The sequence below is a fragment of the Neltuma alba genome, unplaced genomic scaffold, assembly GCF_004799145.2.
Source record: "Neltuma alba isolate B1F8T4 unplaced genomic scaffold, ASM479914v2 tig00012575_pilon, whole genome shotgun sequence".
Taxonomy (NCBI): Eukaryota; Viridiplantae; Streptophyta; class Magnoliopsida; order Fabales; family Fabaceae; genus Neltuma; species Neltuma alba.
The window spans coordinates 1-14,683 of record NW_021637027.1 but is presented as its reverse complement, the minus strand read 5'-3'; the positions used below and the strand labels follow the sequence as shown (position 1 = coordinate 14,683).

At 33.0% G+C, this 14,683-nt stretch overlaps 1 pseudogene; it reads left to right on the top strand.

Annotated features, from left to right (window-relative positions):
- The first annotated feature begins 10,794 nt into the window (after positions 1-10,794).
- On the top strand, positions 10,795-14,678 carry LOC114728801 (VAN3-binding protein-like; annotated as a pseudogene).
- Positions 14,679-14,683: the final 5 nt, after the last annotated feature.

Here is a 14,683-nt window from a genome sequence, read left to right as displayed (position 1 = left end):
TATGTAAAAGAATTTTGTCACAACTTATATAAAAATACTTATAAACACTTAAAATAAATTGACGCAAATAGGGCCTTAGTCTTATAAAGCAAAGTTACGGGAGTAAAATAGGGCTAGGAGGAAAAAAATTAAAAAATTTAATAGAAAATAATATCAGATATCAAATTAAAATACTTATAAAATTATTGTCTTTTTATGTAAAAATAAAAATAATAATATATGATAAAGGATGAATATTTTTATTTATTTTTTAAAGATTTTTTTATTATTGTCTATAATTTTTTTTTACCTGAATAATAAGAAACTAATATCTCGTCATATTGTTTTAAGAATATTTTTATTTAAAGTGGTACTACTGATCCTGAAATGAGAAAGAAAAAGGGGGAGACAGGAAGAGAGCAATCGGCAGAGAAAGATAAGAAAAAAGGAAGGAGGGTGACGTCAGCAGCGGCAAATAAACCACTGGGATGATGCTTACACATGTAGACAAAGAAGGAGAGGAGGGGCGTTGGAATTGGTGAATCGAAACGCAGCGTTTAGTGTCAGTGACTATCTTGTAACTGTCGCCCTCTGAAGCTGGCAAGCCACTCCTGTTCACCTGACTCCTTTGTTCCTCATTTGGATCGCGAGTCTCCCAGCCCAAGCTTCCCGCCCACGCGCTTCTCATTCCTCACGCGAGAGGGAGGGAGGAATTAAAAAGGACCATCAAGCAATTATTTAATAATTAAGGACGCCATGAATAATATGGAACATCTATAATTTCAAGCAGCGGCATAATCCCATCTTTTCATGATTTTAATATCTCATCCTAATGATGTCGTTTTTATATCTAGCTCCCATATTTACTTTTAATAAGTAAAAGGCAAAAGTATACTTTCAACAAATTTACATTAAATTTTATTTTGATCTCTTAAATGTTAACAAACGATTATCAAATAGCAATATAATAATTTTAATTTTTACAATAATAATAATTATTGTAAAATATCATTTTAGGCTAGCGATGTTAGAATGAAATAACTAAAAAATAATTTTAAAAATTGGAGACCAAAATAAAATTTCGTAATTGGTTAAAAAAATAAAATTTTATATGAAATTAAAGAATAAAATATATTCACTGAATCATAAATTTATATGCCAACAAAAGTTGTTTTGAGTTTTGAGAACTTTGGTGTCACTAGACGTTTTTAATCCCATTGAGCTCTTAAAACTCAACATTACATAATAAATTAAATTTAATGTCCAAAAAGATACAGGCGATCAATTTTTGTGCTCTCTAATTTAATGCATCAAATAAATCTTTAGAAGTTAGTAGCGCAGGATGGATGGAGCATTAAATTACATTAATATTGTGAAGTAACATTTCGTAATTTTTGCCCATCATGCCAATGTGCATGGGAATGACCTATCAATTCCCTATCATTAAATGCATGTTCTTCAAATAGACTAGAAGCCACCCAAAGCATTTTGTGTTTAGTTCATCATCCTAAAATATTTTTTGAATACGTTAAGTATTTTGAAGTTTTTTTTTCTCTTCGTGTTGAATGTACAAAATAATATTTTTAAATGTTAGACATACTTAAAAAAAATATCTTATAATACTATATACATCAAAAAATACTTTAAAATACTGATCATACTTAAAAAATATTTTAAATGCTAAAAGGGTTTTACATTTATTTAGAACCGGAAAAGTACATGTATTTAGAAAAATAATTAGGGTGTACGCACCTTAACCCGTCTATATGAAAACAACTTCCACATGGATATTAATAATTGAATGCATTTTCCTCAAAACAGTGCCTATCTAATGGATAGGTCAAATGGATAGCTAATTAGCTACAGTTAGGGCTATTTTTGTATTTTTGAATGTGATAATTTTGCCACTCATCGCAAAATTGGTACCCTTGGCTTTTGATTTGAAATTGATCTTCCGAATAGTAAGAAGAAATGGACTCCTTGTCTTTAATTTAGTGATGAAGACTTATTGCAGGATTGCCTTGGTCTATGGGGAAGACAAAATTCCAGCTTACACCCTCTCCAAGTCAGTCAACACACACATTGGGAGGATTAAGCTGCATTATTGTTCCCAACTTTTCTCAAAGGTTACAGGTATTCTGAAAAAACATTACTTCTCCGTTTTTATTATAGGATCTAAATAATTGATTTACATGTATTAAAAATATTTAAAATTAGTTAGAAATAATATGAATATATAAGAAATTTTTTTAAATATGTCCTAATTTATAAGGGGGTAAATGAGAGAGCAAATTAGTAAGAAAAATGATGAAAGAAAATGTATTAAAAAAAATTAATCAAGAGTGAAATCAGTAAAAATACACTTGGGTCCCGTTTGGCATAAAGCATTGAAAATGAGAGTAAAAATTGGGATTGAATTTATAATTAAAAAATATGTTAAAATTATAATGTGATTGGAGAATACCATGGAGGATGTGTTATCCTGCAACCTCACTTATATAAGATTGCCTAATCCCATTTAATAAGAAATTACTCATACTAAATACTTTTTAATAATTTTTTTCTAATGTCAATACCAATCAAACCTGTTTTGTACCAAACGGGACCATAATGCCTAGACAACACCAGAGTGCGTCTTATGAAAGCAAACGAAGAGATTCATAAATTTGGATCTTATAAAGAATTTTTTTTGTCCTTAATATAATTTATTTCATTAAATTTACTGTATAAATGTATAATTTTATCAGCAATTTATTGTTTTGTAAACTATTATTTTCTTGATATAAGTAGAAATAGGGGAAGATTTGTAATGTTATTAAATTTTAAATCATAGTCAATGTAAGTATTTATATAAAATCTGAAGGGTTAGTCGCTCTTATTTGTAATTGTAAGACACAATATAAAATTTGAGGAGTAATTAATTTTTTTTATCATATCTTCTACTAAATATATGAAAGGGTTAGCCCGCAGTGTGATATAGGAAAAGCTTCAAATTTTATATTTTTAAAGAATTTACGTTTATCAATAAACTAAGCATTAAATACGAGCACAGCTAAAAGGGGGAAAAACCGATTTAGGATATAAATTAATTTCATAAGTATATGAGAATTATATAATTTATCTTATATTTAAGGACAATATGAGCATTTGATATTGAGGTTAAGGTAGACTGCGGTGCCATATTTATGATATTCATGCTACTGTCACTCATTTACTACCTTCTTTTTATAGACTAATAATCGATAATCGTTGGTAAAACTTAAAAAAGTGAGGACTAATACTGTTAATTGAGCCCAACAATACTTAAATTAGACTAATAATCGATGAATAATTAAAATGAGAGCACGAGAGGAGAGCCAATGATTGACGGCATGGGGGAATGGCCCATCTCATTAAATTCTCCATACGACCCTCATGCCCTTTCCTTCCTTCCCTCTCTTCTTTCCTTCACTCATCTTCAAAACTCTCTCTCTCTCTCTCTCTCCACACTCGGCATGCCTTTTTTTTAAAAAAATTATTACTCATCATTTTTTAATATAAGAGTTAATTATTGACTTAATTTTGGTTCTCAATATAAAACCTATTTTTTATATTTATTAATTTTTTCTAAATTACTCCTATGGATACTTTCTCAATCATGATCAAGTACAAGACGAAAAGAGGATACTAAAAAAAAATAATTATGATGTTTTAAGAAAACATATCATATTTCTTATAATTAACTAATTTACCTAAGTTTTTTAATCTAATCAAATTAGTTAAATAAGTCTTATATTAAGAATCAGATTATTATTGTTGTTGTTGTTATTATTGTTATTATTATAGCAGTGTGAAATACTAGAAGCATGGCAATTGAGAATCCAATCCAACAATAACAGCGCTTTATTCCACTAAATAAGATTGATTACATAGATGGCATGATATATTTGTACTCTACTAAAGGCCAAATCTTTAGATATATTATTAATTGAAAATTTTTTATTTAATAACTTTATTGAATGTCCTCCTTTTAAAAATTTAAAACTCAATTAGTGTATGTAAATATATTTTTATTAGTTATCCTACAAAACTTTGCCACTGATGTACATTCACTTTTGAATTAGTAAATTACTATATTCACTTTATAGTGCAAGAGTAAAATACACATGTTTAATTACAAAAGTTCAAGTAAAAATGGGAAAAAAAAACCGTAAACCCAGTAACTAAAAAAAATTATATCAAGTACATGCATGAATAATAAAAGCCAATGAATTGAAAATTAGATCAAAATAACCAATCATTACAGTGAACTAGTTATATGCATGATTTAAGGAAAAAGCACACTGGTTATTGCGCTTCAACGGCACCACGCTCATGTAGATCATAGCTCGCGATTTCGATCCCATCAACAAATACTTTACCTGTTCCTATAAAAATGATATGAATTGATTAAAAAAAGAACTTGTCAAATGAAAATTTTAGCCCAAAAATATTAGCAATTCAGAGAGTTTTTTTTATTTTATCTGAAAAGATTTTCCCAAAATACTCTTTCGCTCCTTAATAGAGAAGATATATTTAACTAATTTAATTAAGTTAAAAAAGTTAGGTAAGTCAGTCAATTATAAGAAATATAACATGTTTTTTTCTAAAATACCATAATTATTTTTCTTAATATATTTCTTCCATTTCCTGCCTGATTATGGTTGAGGAAATATTAATAGGGGTAATATAAAAAAAATTAGTAAACATGAGAAATATGTCTTATATGTAAGATCAAAATTAATTTAACAGTTAAGTCATATATTAAAGACAGTAGGGTATAATCAGATCACAGTGTAGAAATTTTTTTTAAAAAATAAATAAATGTCATCATGCCAAAACAGTGAAAATAACTTGAGGTAGAAACAATGAAAGTGAGAAAAAAAATCCAACAAAGGCACGTGATGGGATTAATGGAGGAAATATGATTGATGAATATATATCCAAATCCTGCATATCAACAGTTTTAACCCAAACCATATGAAGGCCAAAGACAATAATGTAAATATATTTCCAGCAAATTTGATAGCAACAATTCCTTGTTATTATTGGTCACATACTATTTATGTTTCATTTTGTTGTGTCCTAATCTTGTTAGGTGGTTTCTGATTAGTACTTGTCATTCCACTGTGTATCATTTTAATTCAAAATATCTCTTTGCATTTTTCTTGCACGTTGTTAATAAGAAAAGAAAAAGGATAATGAAGATGACAATATTAGGAGGGATGTGTTGTCATTAACAAAAAAGGACAGGATTTATATTAATTGTATACATGAGGGAAAAAAAACTAGCTTAATATACAAGGTTGATAGTTCGAGTTTCGCTGCCAATATGAGACCTTGTCAGTAAGCGATCTGTAAATATCTTTGTAAGTGCACTTTAAACCTAAAGATATGTTGTGCCTCGGATGAGTCTCTGGAACCCAACTTATCTAAATTTTTTTTTGCTAATAAAAAAAATTGTGCAAGGAATATATGCACTAATTAGGAGGGTTGAATATAAGAAAAATCAACGTAAAATGCCAGTTAAGTAATCTAATTACTAAAAAAATTTATAATGAGTGAGCGTAATGTACCTATTATTATTTTCTATACCGGAGTTTATTATTATACGATCCTTATTTGCTACGAAATTCTTAAGTGATAATGTTTCTTACATGAAACTATACGGTATTATTCCTTGAACATATGACCTACATCTCTAAGAAAAGATGTACAAAAGACAATAATACTATTGAAGAGAATTAGTGACGAGCACAATTCATTTTTTGATAATTTATCTAAAATCTAAAGAATTCGTTGAACATAGAACTTATTAAGCTAGTAGCTTTAAATTGCATATTTTATTTGAAGAACTTTGAATTTTGGAGGGAAAAAAAAAGTTGATTGTGAATTGCCAAACTAACACCCTTGGGACAAGATAAATAGTTAGTGAGTTATGGTGAACTGCAAAATATGTAAATACATAAGATCAAAATTTGATAGTCATATTATATATTCTTTGGCACTAATACATCAACATGCATTAGTAAATTAAGACCCATTTAGAATGATTTATAAGTAATTTCTTAATCGTGATTTACGAAATATGAGATAAACATGTGAGAAGAGTTTTATTTTGATTTATGTAAAATATGTTTGTAAGTGATTTTAAACGTTAATCTAAGTACTGCCTTAATATCTCAGCTATAAAGCCATGGCAGGTTGAGTTAGACATTTTTTTTAAAAAAAAAAACTTAGGTGTATAATTATTTGACAACACTTGCAATCTACATTTTTGTCCCTGCATACTGAACTGGCATTCGCCATATTCATGGCATTCATCTGGGTTTCAAATTTTTGAAGATATTTTATTAGACTTTTCCCAGCGAAAAGAATTATCTGGATGGAGGATGCCAGGATGGTCCAGTTTTATGTGTTTAAAAATTGAACAAGGAAGGAGACTCGTACTTTGGGGATTTGGGCACAGGCAGGAGAAGCATGAGCCATCAAATTGGCTGAGGAGAAGGAGAAAAGAAACAAAAACAAACAGAGTACAACATGTGTCAGTGCTCCTTCAGCCGAATCATACCGTACGATACATATTCGATCCATCTGATTCATCTCTCACCGCCAGATCATCAGCGCGTCTTCGCACGCGCGTCTTTCACTCCCTTCCTCCGCCCTCCCCTGCTGCGACCCCATCACATCCAATCCCCATCCAGCCTCTTCATTTATTGGATTTATTTATTTTTAATGTTATTGTTTGTTTGATTATTAGATTAAAACTTCTCGATTTATGACTTGTCCATTGGTTCTTTTTGCAAGATTGCATACAACAAGTTGATGACTATTTTCTTGTTAAAATATTTATTTAAAATTTAATTTGAAATATAAAAAGTTTATGAACCGAGCACTTTAATGTTATCATTTGCCCTAAAAATATTATAAATTGGTAATGAAAATTTAAAATATTCATTATATGTTTTATATAAAATCAGACAACAAATTTTGATAAAAATAATATTATCACTAATTAAACACAAACTTCCCTAATAAAAATTTCACGGATAAAGACAAAATTGTAACTGCGATTACCATTACCATTATTTAAAAGTGAAAAAAACAAAAGTCATAATGTGTTGCCCTTGAATATCTAGATACTAGATAGTTAATTTATTGCAGATTGAGTATTTTATAAGATTAATTATTAATAAAATAATGAATATTATCGGCCTAAAATATTTTCAGGTAAAAGGACCCTAAATATAACATTTATTAATAAATCAAACTATTAATAATTCATGAATACTGTTAACTCGTTTAATGCATAATGCCTATTTACTTTTATTCATTTTTTTATAGTTATATTTAGATATTGCATTATTTAAGTCCTAGGAGAAACTACCAAACCGGCAACTTTTGGTGGAACCAATCACTAATTCAAAAGACATACCTTAATTGTGACAGGCAAATAAAATTTTACCAATTAGAAATATATCATATAAAACAAAGATGGCAGCACATCATATTATTTGTATATTGTTATTTGATATTTAATATATTATTAGAAAATTATCAACTTAACAAATGATTTGGGATTAAATTTTATGTACTAGTAGGATCCAATTTATCTAAACTTCCCTTCACCAATTTTTTTTTTTTTTAACTAGCAATGTGTTAAACACGCTACGGAAGGGTTGTGCTGTCATAATAGTTCTTCTCCCTCACTTGATTTAGGAGAGTCACAACTTAAATGTGACTTTTGAATAGATTTGATGGCAAAAATATTCCACAATTAGATTACATTCAACTCTTATCTTTAACTTATAAAACACAAATAATGTATGCCACATCATATCCAATACTATTTCATATCTTTAATATAAGAGTTAGTTAACTGATTTGACTTGAATAGATTAAAAAATTGATTTGGTTATTTATAATAAATAAATATTTTTTAAAAAATACCATAACTAATTTTACGTATTTGTTAGAATTACCATTTGATAAAATTTTTAATATGCATAACTACTATAAGAATTATTTTTAAAAAATAAATAAACATTAAAGACAAACTAGATTAGAATCTTTTATTTAATACTAAATTAAATGTCAAATTAACTTTATATTTAAAAAAAAGAATATAACATGTAATAATCTTGTTTGTTTCAGAATTTTTCTAGTTCAAATATTGACATTTATGATTATTTATAGGAAAATGGCACATAAAGAAGTTTGAAAATGTGAAATGCCAATTTAGGAAGCTAAGAAAATGTAATAATAGAGATGGAAGTCCTTCTCAAATTGAAAATTTGAAATTCAGTGAAATAATAAAAATACCTTTTATCTTTCTTTTTTTTTTAAAAAACCTCAGCTTCTCATCGGTGGCTGGCGGCTGGCAACCACCTGCAGCCACCGGTGTGGTGATTGCCCGTGAAACTTTTTTGTCATGATATATATATTTTGGACATAGGAGAAAATGGTTTAAAGTGGCGGGGTGGGATTTGATCCCACAATCCTTTGACCATTTGGGCAACAAAAAAGATGACCATTGGGCCATCAAAGATTTCTTAATCTTATAATGCAAACAAAAAATAAGTTGACTCTTTTACTGTGACTTCTAGAGGTGTTCACGGGACGGATCGTGACCGGGACAGGCCCGTCCCGGTTCCGTCCCGATGAACAGTAACGGGACAGATTTTCTGTCCCGTGTCCCGGCCCGTCCCGGGGTTGTCCCGGTCGGGACGGGACGGATCCGGGACGGGACCGGGACGTCCCGAAATATTTTTTTTAATTTTTTTTTAATTTTTTAATTTTTTTAAAATTTTTTTAAAAAAAATCTGATTTTTTTAATTATATTTTTTGAGCTTAAATCTTATAAAAAACATCTTTTTTTTTGTTTGGGCACTCTTAAACAAAAGCTCAAATATTACATATAATAGTTATTAAAAACTCTAAACAAAAGCTTTTAACACAATAAAAACTTGCTAAAAAATCTAATCATCAATAATATCAAATCATTAACAAATATAAAAACTCTAAATAAATATATCCATAGTTCCATACAATAGTCTCAAATCTTAAAAAAATATGAAAAAATGATATTATATAAAAAGTTAAAAAAATTAAATTTTTTTTTTTAAAAAAGGGACCGGGACGGGACGGGACGGGACGACCCGTCCCGTGTCCCGTCCTGTCCCGTCCCGGTCCCTTTTTGTCCCGTCCCGGTTTGTCCCGTCCGAAAAATTTCGGGACGGATCCGTCCCGTCCCAATAAGACCGGGACCGGAACGGGCCGACCGGACGGGCCGGCCTTGAACACCCCTAGTGACTTCAACCCGTGACAACAATCTACCAGAGGATGACAAGTCTTGATTGAGAAATAATAAGTCTAAATTTGATATTTAACAAAGCAACTTTTTCTAATACATAACAAGAAGTAGCATGTATATTAATTAAAAATAACCATAATTTATTTAAAAATGAGACGTCTTTACTGGAAAATGACAATTCTAAATTTGACATTAACAATGTGTCTTTTCCTGATATATAACGAGAAATAACATGTATATTAATTAAAAATGACTATAATTTATTTGAAAATGACACGTCTTTATTGGAAAATGACACATCTTTAGTGAAAAATGTCAACAATTTATTTAGGAATGTAATGTTATTTCTTGTTATATATCAGAAAAATTGCTTTGTTAATATCAAGTTTAAACTTGTCATTTTCTAATGAAGACGCGTCATTTTTAAATAAATTATGATCATTTTAATAATGTAAATGCTATTTCTTGTTATATATCATGAAAAGATACATTGTTAATCTTAAATTAGACTTGCCATCTTTAGTAAGACGTCTCATTTTTCAATAAATTATAGTCATTTTTAATTAATATACATGCTACTTCTTGTTATTATGGTAAGAAAAGTTGTTTTGTTAACATCAAATTTAAACTTGTTATTTTTCAATTAAGACTTGTCATTCTCAGATAAATTGTTATCACGGGTGAAGTCATAGTGAAAAAGTCAATTTATATTTTTGTTCGCATTTTATAGGGTTAAGAAATTTTTGTTGGCCTAATAGTCATCTTCCCTTTTGTTGGCCTAATTAACTAAGGGGTTGTGAGATCAAATCCTACCCGGTCACTTTGAACCATATTCTCCCATGTCAAAAAAAAATATTGTGACAAAAAAACTTTACCAGCAGCCACCACACCGTGGCTAGTGCTGGTGCCCGGTGGCTGCCGCCGGCCACCGTGAGGGGCTGAGGTTTTTTAAAATAAAAAAAGAAGACAAGACAAGGATATTTTTATCATTTTACTGAATTTTAAAATTCTAATTTGAAATGAACTTCTCTCTCTATCATTATATTTTTTAAGGGGTGTTGGCATTTTTAAAACCGCAGTTTCAGAAGCACTTTTCCACAAAACGAGACAACTTTCTTCATATATTTACTTCGTAATCTGTAAAAACATTTCTGAAATCATGGTTTGGTTTCTATCCAAACACCCCTTAGCTTCTCAAATTCACATTTCATATTTTAAGCTTTTTCATGTGTCATTTTCTCTTATTTTATTTTGGATTGGACTCGTAATTTGGAGTTTGGACTCCATCTGTCTCTGTCTCTCTCTACTCTTTTTTTTTTCCTTTCACAGCTGATAATTTGATAATCTCTCTCCTCTCTTCTTTCTTCTCCACGATTCTCTATAAAAACGCCGAACCAAATAGAAGCAAAGCCAAAGCCTCTTCCTACTTTCTAACGCCAACGTCTCTGTGATTCCCCGTCTCCTTCACTGCTCTCTAACTCCAAATGGAGAGGCCGGAAACCGAGCCTTGGAGGCCTGACCCCTTTCATTCCGTCATGTTCAGGCCGCCGGAGACCCCGCGTGAGCCCATGGAGTTCCTCTCTCGTTCATGGAGCGTCTCTGCTCTCGAAGTCTCCAAGGCTCTCTCCCCTGCTCAGCTCTCGCTTGGAAAGTCCCCAAATGGAGGTCTCAGCGGCTCCGCCGCCGGCGCTCACGGCGGTCCTATTCTTGAAGACATCGCCGGCGAAATCGAAGAGAATGCCACCGTTTCAGGAAACCCATTCTCTTTGCTTCCTCCGAAACTTCTCAGATGGTGATGGAGCGTATTATGTCACAGTCGGTGAGTGAGCTCACGCTTAGTGGAGCAGAGCATGTATGTACGGTTAAATTAAAGAAGTTTTGTTTTTGTTTTTCTCAGAGGATGAGACGGTTTTTTTTTTTAAAGGATTTTCGATTTTTTCTCCCAATCTTTCCTGAAGATAGACACTTCTCTAATGGATTTATGTGACTGTTTTCCTTTGTGCTTTTTGTTTTTTTCCTTCTGGTTCTTGCTAGCCACTCTTGTCTTTCACACTTTCAGAAGCTGATTTTGGTTTCTAGCTATCTTTTGTCTTGTTCTCAAGTTTAATCAAATCCTTTTATCCCCTTCTTCCCGGTTTTTCAAATTCCTTGTTCTTCAGTTCTTCAAGATTCCATTGTTTTCCATTCCCTGGTATTCTTCTTCACAGGAGTATATCACGATTACTCCCTCCTTTCAGTTTTTAATAGAATTTCAGTTTATTCCTTGCTGTTTCTTCACATTTTTGTGCGCCAATTCTCTCAGATTCCAATTTTTATCGCACACCCACTAACAGAACCACAATCATCCCTCCCCTTTCTCTCTCTATCTTCTCTCTCTCTCTCCTCACTCCTCACTCCTTTTTCATTATCGAACGAGTTTGGTTGCAACAATCAGTGGCGTTTTTTCTTCTTCTTCAGAAACAATAACTGACGCAATTATTGCATTCACTCGTGCAGCAGGAGGTATCTCCACGCACTTCAGGCAGGCTCTCTCACAGTAGTGGCCCTCTCAACGGAACTCAGAGTTGTGGCTCCTTGACCGACAGTCCTCCTGTTTCTCCCTCGGAAATCGACGATGTCAAGGTATGTGTCCCTCTTTTTCTCGTACGGGTACCACACCATGTTTCCGGGATAAAAAAAATTGAGTCCTATGAGGTCCATCGTGACGATTTAATTTGTGTTTTTAATAATAATTATAATTTTTTTCCTGTTCTAGTACAGTATTATTATTACTGCTTTTCTTGCTTGCCGGTGGCCTTCTTGCCGGAATCTGACATCTACCTAATCCGACAACCATGTTTGCTGCTGTTGTTTTAAACTTTTGGTCCGAAACACGATTACTGGTTTCTCTGCTGCCTACTTAGAACCGAGCATATAGTTCAGCTTTCACTATAACCAACGCTCTTTAATGATGTACCCAGAGAGAGAAATGCCTGGACTGGTGGTGGTCGTTCTTCTTCTCGTTACTATCTTCAATGCCTTAATTAATTCAACTCGTTTTCATTTTCCTACTTCCCATGAGACATTTACTGACTAACTCCTTAATTTATGTATGATTAGATTAAGACTAAAACTCGCTGTGATAAGGCGGTTAAACGAAAATGAAAACGAAAGCAAGCTTACTATAAAAGATAAGAATATTTAATTTTTATCCGGAAACTTTTACTTTTAGCTATATTTGTTGCTGTTTTCTCTTCCTAGTTCGACCCCATTAGTTTTCGTTAGAAACTGTCCTGCGAGTCCTATTTTAGTAGAACACAGCTTTGAAATTCGTCTCTATTGCGATTTGCAATAATGACTGATGGACCCGATAAGCCCGAGGTGGGTTGCTTGTATTGGGATTTCATTTCTCTTTCTTTCATTTGATGTTGTCCCTGAGAAGAAACAAGAAAATCGGATAACAGATTTTTGCACATGGTTTTGTTGTTCCGTTTTCGGAGTGAGTTTGTTAGTAATAATGGACCCCGCGAATTCCTTTCTTCTGCAGTATAACCCGCCCCGCCAATAACAACTTGAATACCCAGTTCCGGCCAACCACCGTGGCTGGAAGTACTGTAGCGGTCCCCGCTGGTGGTGGGAAGACTGTCGGGAGGTGGCTAAAGGATAGGAAGGAGAAGAAGAAGGAGGAAACCAGGGCTCAAAATGCTCAGCTTCATGCTGCCATCTCTGTGGCCGGTGTGTTGCAGCTGCCGTCGCGGCCATCGCTGCCGCCACGGCAGCATCGTCCGGAGCAGGTAAAGATGAACAGATGGCAAAAACTGACATGGCTGTGGCCTCGGCCGCAACGTTGGTCGCTGCTCAGTGCGTCGAGGCGGCAGAGGCCATGGGAGCTGAGCGTGATCACCTTGCGTCCGTGGTCGGCTCCGCTGTGAATGTGAGATCCGCCGGAGACATCATGACATTGACTGCGGCAGCGGCTACAGGTAACGGAAATAATTGAATATCCGATTTAAAACTTCATGAAAATCTCAGAGTGTTTTATCCGATTTAATTTCAATCTTAAATCTTTAAGAGATATTAAAAGATAAAGTTAAAACACCACCATACATTCTTCTGAGCATCACATATTCTATACTTTCATGAATTGAAATGGTACAAATTACAAAACAGTTTCAAAGCATTAAAAATTGTCAAGGGCCCTATATGTTGTTTTTGAGGACCAATATATGATTTGATCTTTGTGATATTGACATGAAGCTAGCTGATGAGGCCAATTCTGTGCCTTGTGGTTTTTGAATTCACAGCTCTACGTGGGGCAGCCACATTGAAAGCAAGGGCCCTCAAGGAAGTTTGGAATATTGCAGCAGTAATCCCTGTAGAGAAAGGTGTGGGAGCTAGTGGCAATGGAAGCACCGGCAACTCGAACAGTAGCTTTAGCGGCGAATTAGCCCCGGAAGAGAATTTCTTAGGTATCTGTAGCAGAGAACTACTAGCCAGAGGCTGTGAGCTCCTTAAACGAACTCGTAAAGGTATAATTTTTTTATTGGAGAGATACAGGACATGGCATCATGTGATTTAACAAGCATAGGACAAGAAACATAATGTTGTTTCTTGCTGAAATTTTGATGTACATGGTGATTAGTGATTGTTTTGTGTTTTGATTTGACAATTGCAGGTGATCTTCATTGGAAAATTGTGTCAGTTTACATAAACAGGATGAACCAGGTGTGTGACCTTTATTCTATCTGTTTCAGATAATGTCCTTTGTTTTTTGTTGGATACTAGACAATGATGAATGACCAATCAGTGGATAATTATTTGGGGATCATCGATTAGGAGCCATGGTTAATGATGAGTGTGAACCTGATCATATGGAAAAAAGCGGGGAAATGTGGGGGCTCTGATAGAAGGATGACGATGTGTTTTAGGTTGGATCTACTTTAGTTCCTTTGAAATCTTCAATCTTTAACTCTTTTGAAGTCTCTTTTTGTGCAGGTTATGTTGAAGATGAAGAGTAGACATGTTGCTGGGACCATCACAAAAAAGAAAAAGAGTGAGTTCCTCTTTAGTGTGTCCCTCTTTGATTACTTTTGTTTTTCTCTAATAATTATTTGGTAACAGATTTGGAGGTGGGTCTTCTTCCATTTAGGGATTTGTGAAAGTCTCTGGTCATTAAAGTTTCAAAAAGATTAAAGTGTTCTTCTTTAATTCCTCACCCCCTCTTTTTTTGAATTTTCAAGATGCAGTGCCAGAACTCACCCTGATGCTTTTCTTGCTTTTGAATTCTGCAGATGTGGTAATGGAAGTGATAAAGGACATGCCGGCCTGGCCCGGCCGCCACCTGCTTGAAGGCGGTGAGAACCGGCGCTACTTTGGGCTGAAAACAATGATGCG